This window comes from Rana temporaria, chromosome 5 (assembly GCF_905171775.1).
Source record: "Rana temporaria chromosome 5, aRanTem1.1, whole genome shotgun sequence".
Classification (NCBI taxonomy): domain Eukaryota; kingdom Metazoa; phylum Chordata; class Amphibia; order Anura; family Ranidae; genus Rana; species Rana temporaria.
Window position 1 is genome coordinate 138,453,747 of NC_053493.1, and position 11,512 is coordinate 138,465,258.

At 43.8% G+C, this 11,512-nt stretch overlaps 1 long non-coding RNA gene across 1 annotated transcript; it reads left to right on the plus strand.

Moving 5' to 3' along the window:
- The first annotated feature begins 4,579 nt into the window (after nucleotides 1-4,579).
- Nucleotides 4,580-5,623, plus strand: LOC120939589. Its single transcript, XR_005749283.1, has 4 exons — nucleotides 4,580-4,674; nucleotides 4,799-4,921; nucleotides 5,071-5,227; nucleotides 5,451-5,623. It is a non-coding gene; the product is annotated as an uncharacterized LOC120939589 (long non-coding RNA).
- Nucleotides 5,624-11,512: the final 5,889 nt, after the last annotated feature.

An 11,512-nucleotide genomic window follows, 5' to 3' on the forward strand; every position in this document is an offset into this window, starting at 1 on the left:
TATTAACTTTTACTTTTTGCCTACAGGTGAATGGATAGGGGTACGATGTACCCCATATCCATTCACTTAGGGTGGGGGGCCGGTATCTGGGGGCCCCCTTATTAAAGGGGACTCCCAGATTCCGATAAGCCTCCGCCCGCAGACCCCGACAACCAATGGCAAGGGTTGTCGGGAAGAGGTCCTGTCCTCATCAACATGGGGACAGGCTGCTCTGGGGTGGGGGGGCCCGTAGTGCGCCCCCCTGCCCCAGAGCACCCAACCCCCCCATGTTGAGGGCATGCGGCCTGGCACGGCTCAGGAGGGGGGGGGGCGCTCGCTCGTCCCCACTCCCATTCCTGACCGGCCGGGTAGCGTGCTTTGGATACGGGTCTGGTATGGATTGTAGGGGGACCCCCTACGTCGATTTTTCGGCGTAGGGGGGTCCCCTTACAACCCATACCAGACCTAAGGGCCTGGTATGCTCCTGGGGGGGAACCCATGCCGGTTTTGTTTTTACAAATTGCCGTGGAGTTCTCCCTCGGGAAAGCATACCAAATGCCGTCGCTGGAATGGGCTTTTACAAGGTGTGACTAGTTTACACTTTGTAGAACCAGCCCTAATTTTACACTTGCAAAATAACACTTACGGCGCAAAAAGGAAGCTGGAAAGCTTTGTGGATCGCCTTAAGTGCTAATTTGCATACTAGAAACGGCATTTCGACTCGAAATGCCCCCAGCGGCGGATGCGGTACTGCATCCTAAGATTCGGCAGTGTAATTCAATTACACATGCCGGATCTTCTGCCTAACTTTGGAAAAAGCCTTTTGAGGATCGTTTCCAAAGTTACACACAGACTGAACAGCACTTAAGTCGGAGTATCTCTTTTGTGGATCTGGCCCAATATTTCTTACTTTTTGTTATAATAATTTCCCATTTAAAAAAAAAAATTTCCCTCGGTTTAGGCCGATACGTATTCTTCTACATATTTTTGTTAAAAAAAAATGGCAATAAGCGTATATTGATTGGTTTGCGCAAAAGTTATAGCGCCTACAAAATAGGGGATAGATTTATGATTTTTTTTGTTTTTTACTAGTAATGGCGGCGATCTGCGATTTTTTTGTCAGGCCTGCGATATTGCGGCGGACGTTTTGGACACTTTTGACACTTTTTGGGACCATTCACATTTATACAGCGATCAGTGCTATAAAAATTCACTAATTACTGTATAAATGTGACTGGCAGTGAAGGGGTTAACACTAGGGGGTGAGGAAGGGGTTAAATGTGTATCCTGGGTGTGTTCTGTGTGGGGGGAGGGGACTGACTGGGGGAGGTGACCGATGCTGTGTCCCTATGTACAAGGGACACAGATCGGTCTCCTCTCTCCCTGACAGGACGTGAAGCTCTGTGTTTACACACAGAGCTCCACGTCCCTGCTGTCACCGCCGATCGCGGGCACCTGGCGGACATCGCGGCCACCAGACACACGAATCGGCTTCCTAGCGATGCGCCGGACACAGTGTTTCCCAGCGGCGCGCACAGGGAATGTAAACAACAGGACGTCCAACCGGCACTTGAAAGCCGCGCTGTGGACGTCTTTTGTCTAAAGCGCGGATCTCAAGTGGTTAAAGTAAAGTTTCAGGCTAAAATTTAACTAGGTCTTGAACACAATTTTTTTGTACCTTTTTATTTTCTTTTGCAGCTTGACTTCCGTCCTATCTTGCCGTGTCAAGGTACATCACTTCCGCATTTGGATCGGCCCCTCCTCTTTTTCCCCACTGCATTCTGGGACCTGTCTGTGGCCCAGTGGCAGAAGCCGACTGGACCAATCGGAAAAGCGCAGTGCGTCTCGCTCTTACGCAGTAGGAAGTCGACTGTGAAGCTTGCAGGCTTCACTGTCAGGCCTCGTACACACGACCGAACATGTCTGCTGAAACTGGTCCGCGGACCAGTTTCTGCGGACATGTTCGGTCGTCTGTGCTGCCGACCGGACAATTTTCCGGCGGATCGGACAGGTTTCCAGCGGACAAATGTTTCTTAGCATGCTAAGAAACATGTCCGCTGGAAGCCTGTCCGTCGGACATGTTCGGTCGTCTGTACGACTCACCGGACATGTCCGCTCAGCCGAAAGCCCTCGCATGCGTCGAAGTGATTTGACGCATGCGTGGAAGCATTGACCTTCCAGGGTCGCGCACATCGCCGCGGCGACGGCGCGGCCACGTCACCGCGTTCGCTGTCCGCGGGAAACTTGGTCTGATGGTGTGTACAGCCATCAGACCAAAATCCGCCATCGGACATGTTCCGTCGTGTGTACGAGGCCTTAGTTTCCCATCCTTTACAAAAAAAAATAGTGCAACGCAAATATGACATAATACTAAAATTCATGTATAGATTTCATAAAATTCAATCTAAAAGACAATAGTCCAAAATCAGAGAGATAAGTCCATGCATCAATAAAGAAATGAAAAACAGGAACAGGTTGTAAAAAGGAAGAAATCCTCAGCTGTGATCACTGTGCTTGAAAAGGCTTCTTAGCTGCGTATATTCGTGATAAGACCTCCACCATAGGCAATATAAGCTTCTCACCACACTAAGTGGACCTTCTGAATCAACAGACAGGTCAAACAAACCTTCTCCCAATAGGGGTTAAAAGATGATTGGTTCCTCTGCAGAGATTCCACAGCTACAGGACTCCACCGCTCCAAATTGCCAGTCAGATCTCGCAATCAACGGGGGTCAGATAAACTCGTTGTACCATGTAAAATTAATGAGACATGAATATTGCTCTCTGTATAGTTCAGTGAATTTTATTATATATACAGTAAAAAAGTTTACTCACAAGTAAAGCACTTTTAGCCTAGTACTAGGCATATATGCATTTCAGTTATACATCTCAGCGAGACAGTGAGCGGAAGGTGGCTGTGGCTGATGTGATCGGGTCCTCCCGCATGCGTATCGTCCCAGTGGGCAGGACTTTCTCAGTGATATCCCTTACTTGCAATGCTGACACCTGCACCCAAGCCAGGTGGAGGAATCGGCTTGGGGTGCTGACATCATGGGACCCTGGACAGGTAAGTGTCCTTATATTAAAAGTCAGCAGCTACAGTATTTGTAGCTGGTGACGTTTAATCAGGCTGGAACTGTGCTTTAAAGCTGCAAATTGTTTATTTTTTTAAAGTCAGCAGCTACTAACATTGTAGCTGCTGACTTTTAATAAGGACAAGCAAATAAATGAATGAGGCACAGATACTCAAATCAATGAACACCACATCCCGGTATAAACAGAGAGAAAATAAATTCGGGAGCGGGTAACAAACCCTGGGATTTTAACGGTGTTGATGGTAGAAAATCAATCCAAAACAGTAAGATAAATACAAAAATAATAATTTATTCATACATAAATTTTACATATAACAAAATACAAGACAAGACATGGATGGTCTCATTGATGGTAATAGCGACTAAAAAGTCGCAGAGGAACCTGTTGGAAGGGGCCCGACATGTTTCGCTCGTTGAGCTTTATCAAGGGCAATACAACAAGCTATAAAATAAAGAAAAAGAAAAACAACAAGAATAAGGCATTGTATATATTGCCAGAAATAACATTTTGAAAAACAACAAACCGCTGCTGTTAAAATACAAAATACATAATGTATATTCAAACAAGATAAACAAGGGTCAAATATTTGTAATACACGTAGTTCATGAGAATACAAGGGTCACATAAAAATGTTGTACAATGAAAGGACCGTGAGCAGACTTACCTTTTATCCAAAGTCCAAGATCATCCAATTGCATTAAAATCAGCTGTGTACCATTAAGTAAAACTGTAAAAGAAAATTCCACAGTATTGAGTGCCTCCTTCCGCATGCATCCCAAAAACCGCATCCACCAGTCAGTCCGAATGAGGTATTCACAGTACTATAGTAAATAAAGGTAAGGAACAATGAATACTGGGAGAAAGAGACCCCCAAAAGGAATTCTGGGGGGACAATCTCTGAAAATGACACTAAAAAGATATGTGCAAAATATAATTGAAAAAGATAATAGTTGTATATAGATATGAGTACCTTCACTAGGCAGTTGGATCGGATCCAATGAGGCTGGCGAAATGACTGACCTCATTACCCAAAAACAACAATCGGTGGGTCCGCTAGGGTGATCCCTCTCTTTCTGTTGATGCCCTCTGACGTCTGTGCTAAACGCCCGGGGTGACAATTCTGCCACCCTTGTTGTTTTTGGGTAATGAGGTCAGTCATCTTGCCCCTTTAAGAGCAACAACCATCATGGATTTTTCCAATGGGGTTGTTTGTCTCTCCTTTCATTCAGCCTGCCCACCTGCCGCCTCTTTTCCCCCTTGGCTGGCACTATTTGGAGTGGGTTATCCGCCCTGTCAGTCCGTTTTTCAGTCTGCCAGGTTGTGTTCCCACATCCAAGATGGCGTATTAGAGCATCGTCATCCTAGGGCGGGACTGTTGTGGATGGGGCTGTCCATCATTCTGATCTCCCCAATCCAGCCCACCTGTCATCAGGCCCTGTCAGATTATGGCCCACCCCCAGCAGCTTTGCATCATGCTGGGCTGGGGGGTATTTAAAGGCTAATTGTGTTTGCCTTTTTCATGGCTCTGAGATATCAGAGTCTCCAGGCTGTTTGTGCCTTACCACTTCTCTGGCACTTTACCTCAACGTTTTCAAACAGGTTTGTTTGCCTTTTTTGGTCTTCCTATACAGCTTTTGCCTATGGTATTTTATTAAACATGGCTTTGGGTGTTTTTATTGACACCATTATTGATTTTCCTTTCTTTATATATATCTTTTTTCAGCAACCAGCTTTGCTTTGAGATTTTTGTCTACCATTGACCAGTGCATATTGGTTTGTTTAACCCCTGTTTTGCTGGACGCAGTTTCGCCAGCCTCATTGGATCCGATCCAACTGCCTAGTGAAGGTACTCATATCTATATACAACTATTATCTTTTTCAATTATATTTTGCACATATCTTTTTAGTGTCATTTTCAGAGATTGTCCCCCCAGAATTCCTTTTGGGGGTCTCTTTCTCCCAGTATTCATGATTCCTTACCTTTATTTAGTATAGTACTGTGAATACCTCATTCGGACTGCCTGGTGGATGCGGTTTTTGGGATGCATGCGGAAGGAGGCACTCAATACTGTGGAATTTTCTTTCACAGTTTTACTTAATGGTACACGGCTGATTTTAATGCAATTGGATGATCTTGGACTTTGGATAAAAGGTAAGTCTGCTCACGGTCCTTTCATTGTACAAAATGTTTATGTGACCCTTGTATTCTCATGAACTACGTGTATTACAAATATTTGACCCTTGTTTATCTTGTTTGAATATACATTATGTATTTTGTATTTTAACAGCACCGGTTTGTTGTTTTTCAAACTGTTGTTATTTCTGGCAATATATACAATGCCTTATTCTTGTTTTTCTTTTTCTTTATTTTATAGCTTGTTGTATTGCCCTTGATGAAGCTCAACGAGCGAAACATGTCGGGCCCCTTCCAACAGGTTCCTCTGCGACTTTTTAGTCGCTATTACCATCAATGAGACCATCCATGTCTTGTCTTGTATTTTGTTATATGTAAAATTTATGTATGAATAAATTATTATTTTTGTATTTATCTTACTGTTTTGGATTGATTTTCTACCATCAACATCGTTAAAATCCCAGGGTTTGTTACCCGCTCCCGAATTTATTTTCTCTCTTTTAATAAGGACACTTACCTGTCTAAGGGAAACAGGCAGTGAAGCCTTACGACTTCACTGCCCGTTTCCTACTGCGCATGCGCGACTCGCACAGCGCTTTGTGAATGGGCGGCTGCCTCCTGGTATACACACAGTTCCCAGAAGGCAGCGCATCCCATTCACCAGAAGACACCATGAGAAAGGATGAAGAAGAAGAGGACCGCGGTGGGGGAAGAGGCAGAAGAGCTACTTCCGCATAGCAACAGCCCTTTCTGGTAAGATGAACTACATGTTCAAGATTGTTTTAACTCTGCCATGGCCGATCCCAAGCCCGGCTGCGAAAAGAGGAGGGTTGGGCGCTGGGACAAGCAAACAAGCCCTGTAAAAACTATTTTAGGCTTTGTATAGGTGGAAAGGACAAAATATTAACTATTTTCGGATATTTGCTTGTGTATGAATAAGCCGTTTTGAATCTAATCTGGCTTGGTTTAGTTGTCAGATTTTGTTTATTTATGTCAGCTGTATACTGTTTGTTTGTAGAACATTGCAAAAATTATTAATGTCTGAAATTTCAAGCCAGGCTGACGGGGTGCAAGTGCAGGAGAAAAATGGGTTAACATTTATGTTTTTGTTTAGAGCAGCACAAGTGATACTACATTTTTTTTAAATAATATAACAAAATAATTGAATTTACCATCTTGGAAGTTATAAAAAGACTTAAAACAATCTTAAACTTAAGTTATTATGAACCTTTAGGCTGGTGCCTATACTAGCAATTCAGTTTATGGACGCCTGAGAGATATAACTACTTGTTTACTATAATTTCATTAGTAACATATTTATTCCAATGTAATGTAAATTAGATGACTGACAAAATTGTGTTAATTCTTCCAGTAATAGAAATGAGTTGGCAACGTAGCCCCTGCCTTATAATAACCACAAAATAAATTGCAGTATTTCCTTTCAGCACTAGATGGCAATACTGTTTCAAAAAAGATTACAGAACAGTCAAACTGTACAACTTTGGTGATCCCATCTATCTGTTGGTTTCTCTTTTCTTCTCTAAACCGGGTGAAAAAAAAGATAGGCTTTTGTTGCTGTGTGATTTGTCTATATTGCATGTATTTATATTAGGAACATTTTTAGTATATTTGATCTCAAAGGTGGCTTTCCTAATGTGTTGGGATGTGCTGGGCAACAGTAACCTGTTCAGTATTAGGAAACGTTTAAAATGGGTAATTACTTTTATATTTTGCCATTAAACACCTCAGATCCCACAATTTTTATATTATTTTGGACTAGTGCATATTTTACAATTTTGTTATGGGTCTATTAATTCAGAAAAAAAGGCCCCTATAAAACAACACTACATATATGTTTATGGTTTAAATGAAATTGAAGGCATTTGCAAATCAAATAACTTCATTTTGTAATGTGTACAGGCATACCCCACTTTTAAGTACACAATGGGACCAGAGCATGTATGATGTATGTAAAACGAAAATGTACTTAAAGTGAAACAATACCTTTTTTCACTTCTAGGGTGTAGTGGGGGTGTCAGGAGCTGTAGTGGGGGGTGTCAGGAGCTGTAGTGGGGGGTGTCAGGAGCTGTAGTGGGGGGTGTCAGGAGCTGTAGTGGGGGGTGTCAGGAGCTGTAGTGGGGGTGTCAGGGGCACACTGGAACAGGGTGGGGTATACTCTTGGAACTTCAGCTCCTTCTACTGCGGCTGCAAAATGTCTGTAAAGTACTTGTAAGGCACTTTACATTTACTCGCAGGTATGTCCTTACTCGCGAGTGTATGTAAAGTGAGTGTACTTAAAGCGGGGTATGCCTGTATTTTTAAGTGCGGCAAAACAAAAAAAAAATACGTTTGCATATTATTGGCTAAAAGAAATAGCAAAATAAATTAGCTAAAGAGAGAATGGTGGGAGAAGCTTATAATTTAGGCATGTTTGGATTAACTAAGTGTTATAGGTAAGTGTAATAAGGCAATAAATTAGAATAAATAAATATACAGGAGTGAATTAATTATTTATAAAAATGTGTCAGAGCTATTGGTCTTGCAAGACGTGTACATTCATTTTGCACAAATGCAGGCAAAATCAAATGTTAATAGTTTTCTCTTCAGGTTTCGATGTTCTTCATTCACAAGAATAGCGTGAATCGAGAAAATTCTGCATCATAGTAAATAAGTATTAATTATAATCATTGCCTCCATCTAGTGGCCATAATGCACAATTTTCCTGATCATCACTAATCTTATGAATGAGGAACATCCAGCCTGGAGAGAAATTGAATGTTTTCCTAATCGACATTCACCTTCATTGTCTGCCTCAAAATATATAGGAGCAGATTGGGATATGTAGTATAATATATTATAGAAAACATGAATATCATTCTCCTAAACAAAAGCAGAGTATGGGCCAGATTCTCATATATCCTGCGGCGGCGTCGCGTAAGCTATTTACACTACGCCGTATTCCCCAAACACTTGATCCGTAATTTGCGGCAGCGTAGTGTAAATGGCCCAGCGTATGGCCGCGTAATTCAATGTGGGGGGGGCTTCTATTCAAATTAAGCGCGCCCCGCGCCGATTGAACTGCGCATGCGCCGGGCTGAAAAATAGTCCAGTGCGCATGCTCCAGCTCACGACGGAAAACGTCAATGACGCCGACTCAGGAACGACTTAGGAAAACGACGTAACCGACGGAAAAAGACGACGCGGACCTGACGCCATACTTAACATGGCATACGGCGGACTGGCGTAAGGTTACCCCTCATATAGCAGGGGTAACCTTACTCTTACGGAAACGACGTAAGCGACGGCTACGCGACGCAAATTCGTTCGGGAATCGGCGTATCAGGCTCATTTGCATAGTCAAATGAGACCTGAACGTAAACGCCACCTATCTAAGTGCCGACGGTGTAAGTGCCGACGGTGTAAGTGCCTTACACCTGTCGGATCTGGGCCGTATCTATGCGAAAATGATTCTAGGAATCACTCGCATAGATACCCGGGCTCAGAAACAGAGATACAACGGTGTTTCCTGAGATACACCGTCGTAACTCTTCTGAGAATCTGGCCCTTTGACTTTAAGATGCAGGCTTATCACCTCCCAGAGCCTTCAAATGAGCAACATCAGGACATCACATTCGTTTAATATATTTATCTTCTCTAAAACCATGATTGTTAAAATTTTCTAAGATAATCCTGTTTTATAGACAATAACATTTGGTTATGGCATATAAACGTAGTGTTTATAGATTAAATAGAAAACATGTATGATTCTATGCTCAGTGTTTTTATACTTAAACCTGCAAGATTTGGGTTATCTTTAGGTATCCTTCGGGCCTTCCTCTTATGATTCATCACATACCTATGCTAGATTTTTAAATCTGGCATTAGGTTCTATATTGATATTTTCAGGGCGTCAGTGGCTGTTAGAGAAAGACTGTCCAATTTTGGAAAAGGGGAAGTGGAAGAGTGAGCTGACATGATTCACAGTTAATAAAAAAAAGGCAGCATATTTTTATCTTCTTTTTCCCCACATTTTTGACAAACAGTAGGGCAAGGTGAGAACATCTACAGGACATTGACAACCTTATGTCTAAATCTTAACTTTTAAAGTGACCCTTTCCTGGGCCTCTCCTGGCTGTGGCACCGCGGTATGAATCTTAAGGGGGAACTCCATGCCAAATTTTTAATCTGGTGTGGTATGGATTTTAAGGGGAACACCCTATGCCGAAAAAACGGAGTGGGGTACCCCCAATATCCATACCAGACCCTTATCCGAGCATGCAGCCTGTCCAGTAAGGAAAGGGGGTGGGGACGAGCGAGCTCCCCCTCCTGAACAGTACCAGGCCACATGCCCTCAACCTGGGGGAGGGGTGGGTGCTTTAGGGCAGGGGGCTCCCTGCCCTAAAGCGGAGGAGAAGAGCCTCTTCCCATCAACCCTGCCCGTTGGTTGTCTGGGTCTGTGGGCGGGGGGCTTATCGGGATCTGGGAGTCCCCTTTAATAAGGGGGCCCCCAGCTCCCGGCCCCCCACCCTATGTGCATGAGTTTCGGGTACATAGTACCCCTACCCATTCACCTGGGTAAAAAAGTGTCAATAAAAAAAACACAGTACAAAGGTTTTAAAGTAATTTATTAGGCAGCTCCGGGGGTCTCTTCCAACTTCTCTGCTCTCTCCAGCCTCTTCTCCGCACTCTCTGGACATCTTAAGGGGTGGGATCACCGGGTGACATCACCCGGTGACCACGCACCATGCCAATATAAGTCATGGCAAGGCTGTAAACTCCTTAAAAAGTCAAAAGTGTGCATGGACACATTGGCTAACATGGAGGGGAGTTTCCAGGCAGGAAAAATAAGAGCTAAAAAATACTCAAAAGCCTGTAGGAGCTGTTTCTTTGAAACCTCTGCACCTATTGCAGTGTCACATTATTATTCTCCAGAGGATAAACCCTTAGACCCCTTTCACACTGAGGGTGTTTTTCAGGTGCTATAGCATTAAAAATAGCGCCGGCAAAGCGCCCTAAAACAGCTGCTCCATTCACTCCAGTGTGAAAGCCTGAGGGCTTTTAGGCCCCGTACACACGTCCGAGGAACTCGACGTGCCAAACACATCGAGTTCCTCGTCGAGTTCAGTGTTGAAGCCGCCGAGGATCTCGGCGGGCCGACTTTCCTCATTGAACAACAAGGAAATAGAGAACATGTTCTCTATTCGGCCCGACGAGTTCCTCGTCAGCTTCCTCGCTGAAAAGTGTACACACGACCGAGTTTCTCGGCAGAATCCAGCTCCGACCGAGTTTCTGGCTGAATTCTGCCGAGAAACTCGGTCATGTGTATGGGGCCTGACACTGGAGCGGTGCACTGGCAGGGCATCAAAAAAAGTCCTGCCAGCAGCTTCTTTGGAGCACATTAAGAGCGGCCATACCACTGGCAAAACGCCGCTGTAGCGACGCATTGCGGGCGGTTTTAACCCTTTTTCGGCCCTTTTTCTGACAAGAAAAGTCCAATGTGAGCTTTTGGTCGAAAATTCCGACCGTGTGTATGCTCAATTGGACTTTTGCTGTCGGAATTTCCGCCAACCAAAAATTGAGAGCTGGTTCTCTATTTTTCCGACGGAAAAAGTTCCTATCGGAAAATATGCTCGTCTATATGCAATTCCAATGCGCAAAAAAACACGCATACTCAGAATCAAGCAGAAGAGCCGAACTGCCTATTGAACTTCATTGATCTCGGTTCGTCGTACGTCTTATACGTCACCGCGTTCTTGACGGTCGGAATTTCCGACAAGATTTGGGTGACCATGTGTATGCAACATTCCGTCAGAATTTCTTGTCGGAATTTCCGATGGTGTGTACACGGCATTAGGCTTGATTCACATCTATGCATGTTGCTTTTGAGCGTTTCTGCAGACAAACAGATTTAAATCTCTAGATATCCATGTAAACGTATAAATTTGACAAAAGAAAACAGTCCAGTTTAACCACTTTAGCCCCAAAGGATTTGCCCCCTTAACGACTAGGTCAGGTAAGTATATTAAAAAAGACATATGGTGGAGGGAAGGGGTCTCCAGGGAGATTGAGTGAGCACTGGGGTCGGGGACCTGAGCTCGGAGTTGGGCTTTAATAAAATTTAACCTATGCAGTTTGACAGTGCGCTTTTAAAATTTAGCACACAGCAGTATGTGTGCATTTTACTTACTGCACACAGCGCACTTTAAAATGTAGATGTGGTATGTGTAGGATATGTAATATAGCTCAGCATGGAGAAAGGAAAGGGAAGGAACATGTGTCAGATTGCCCATCTGGCATTAACTA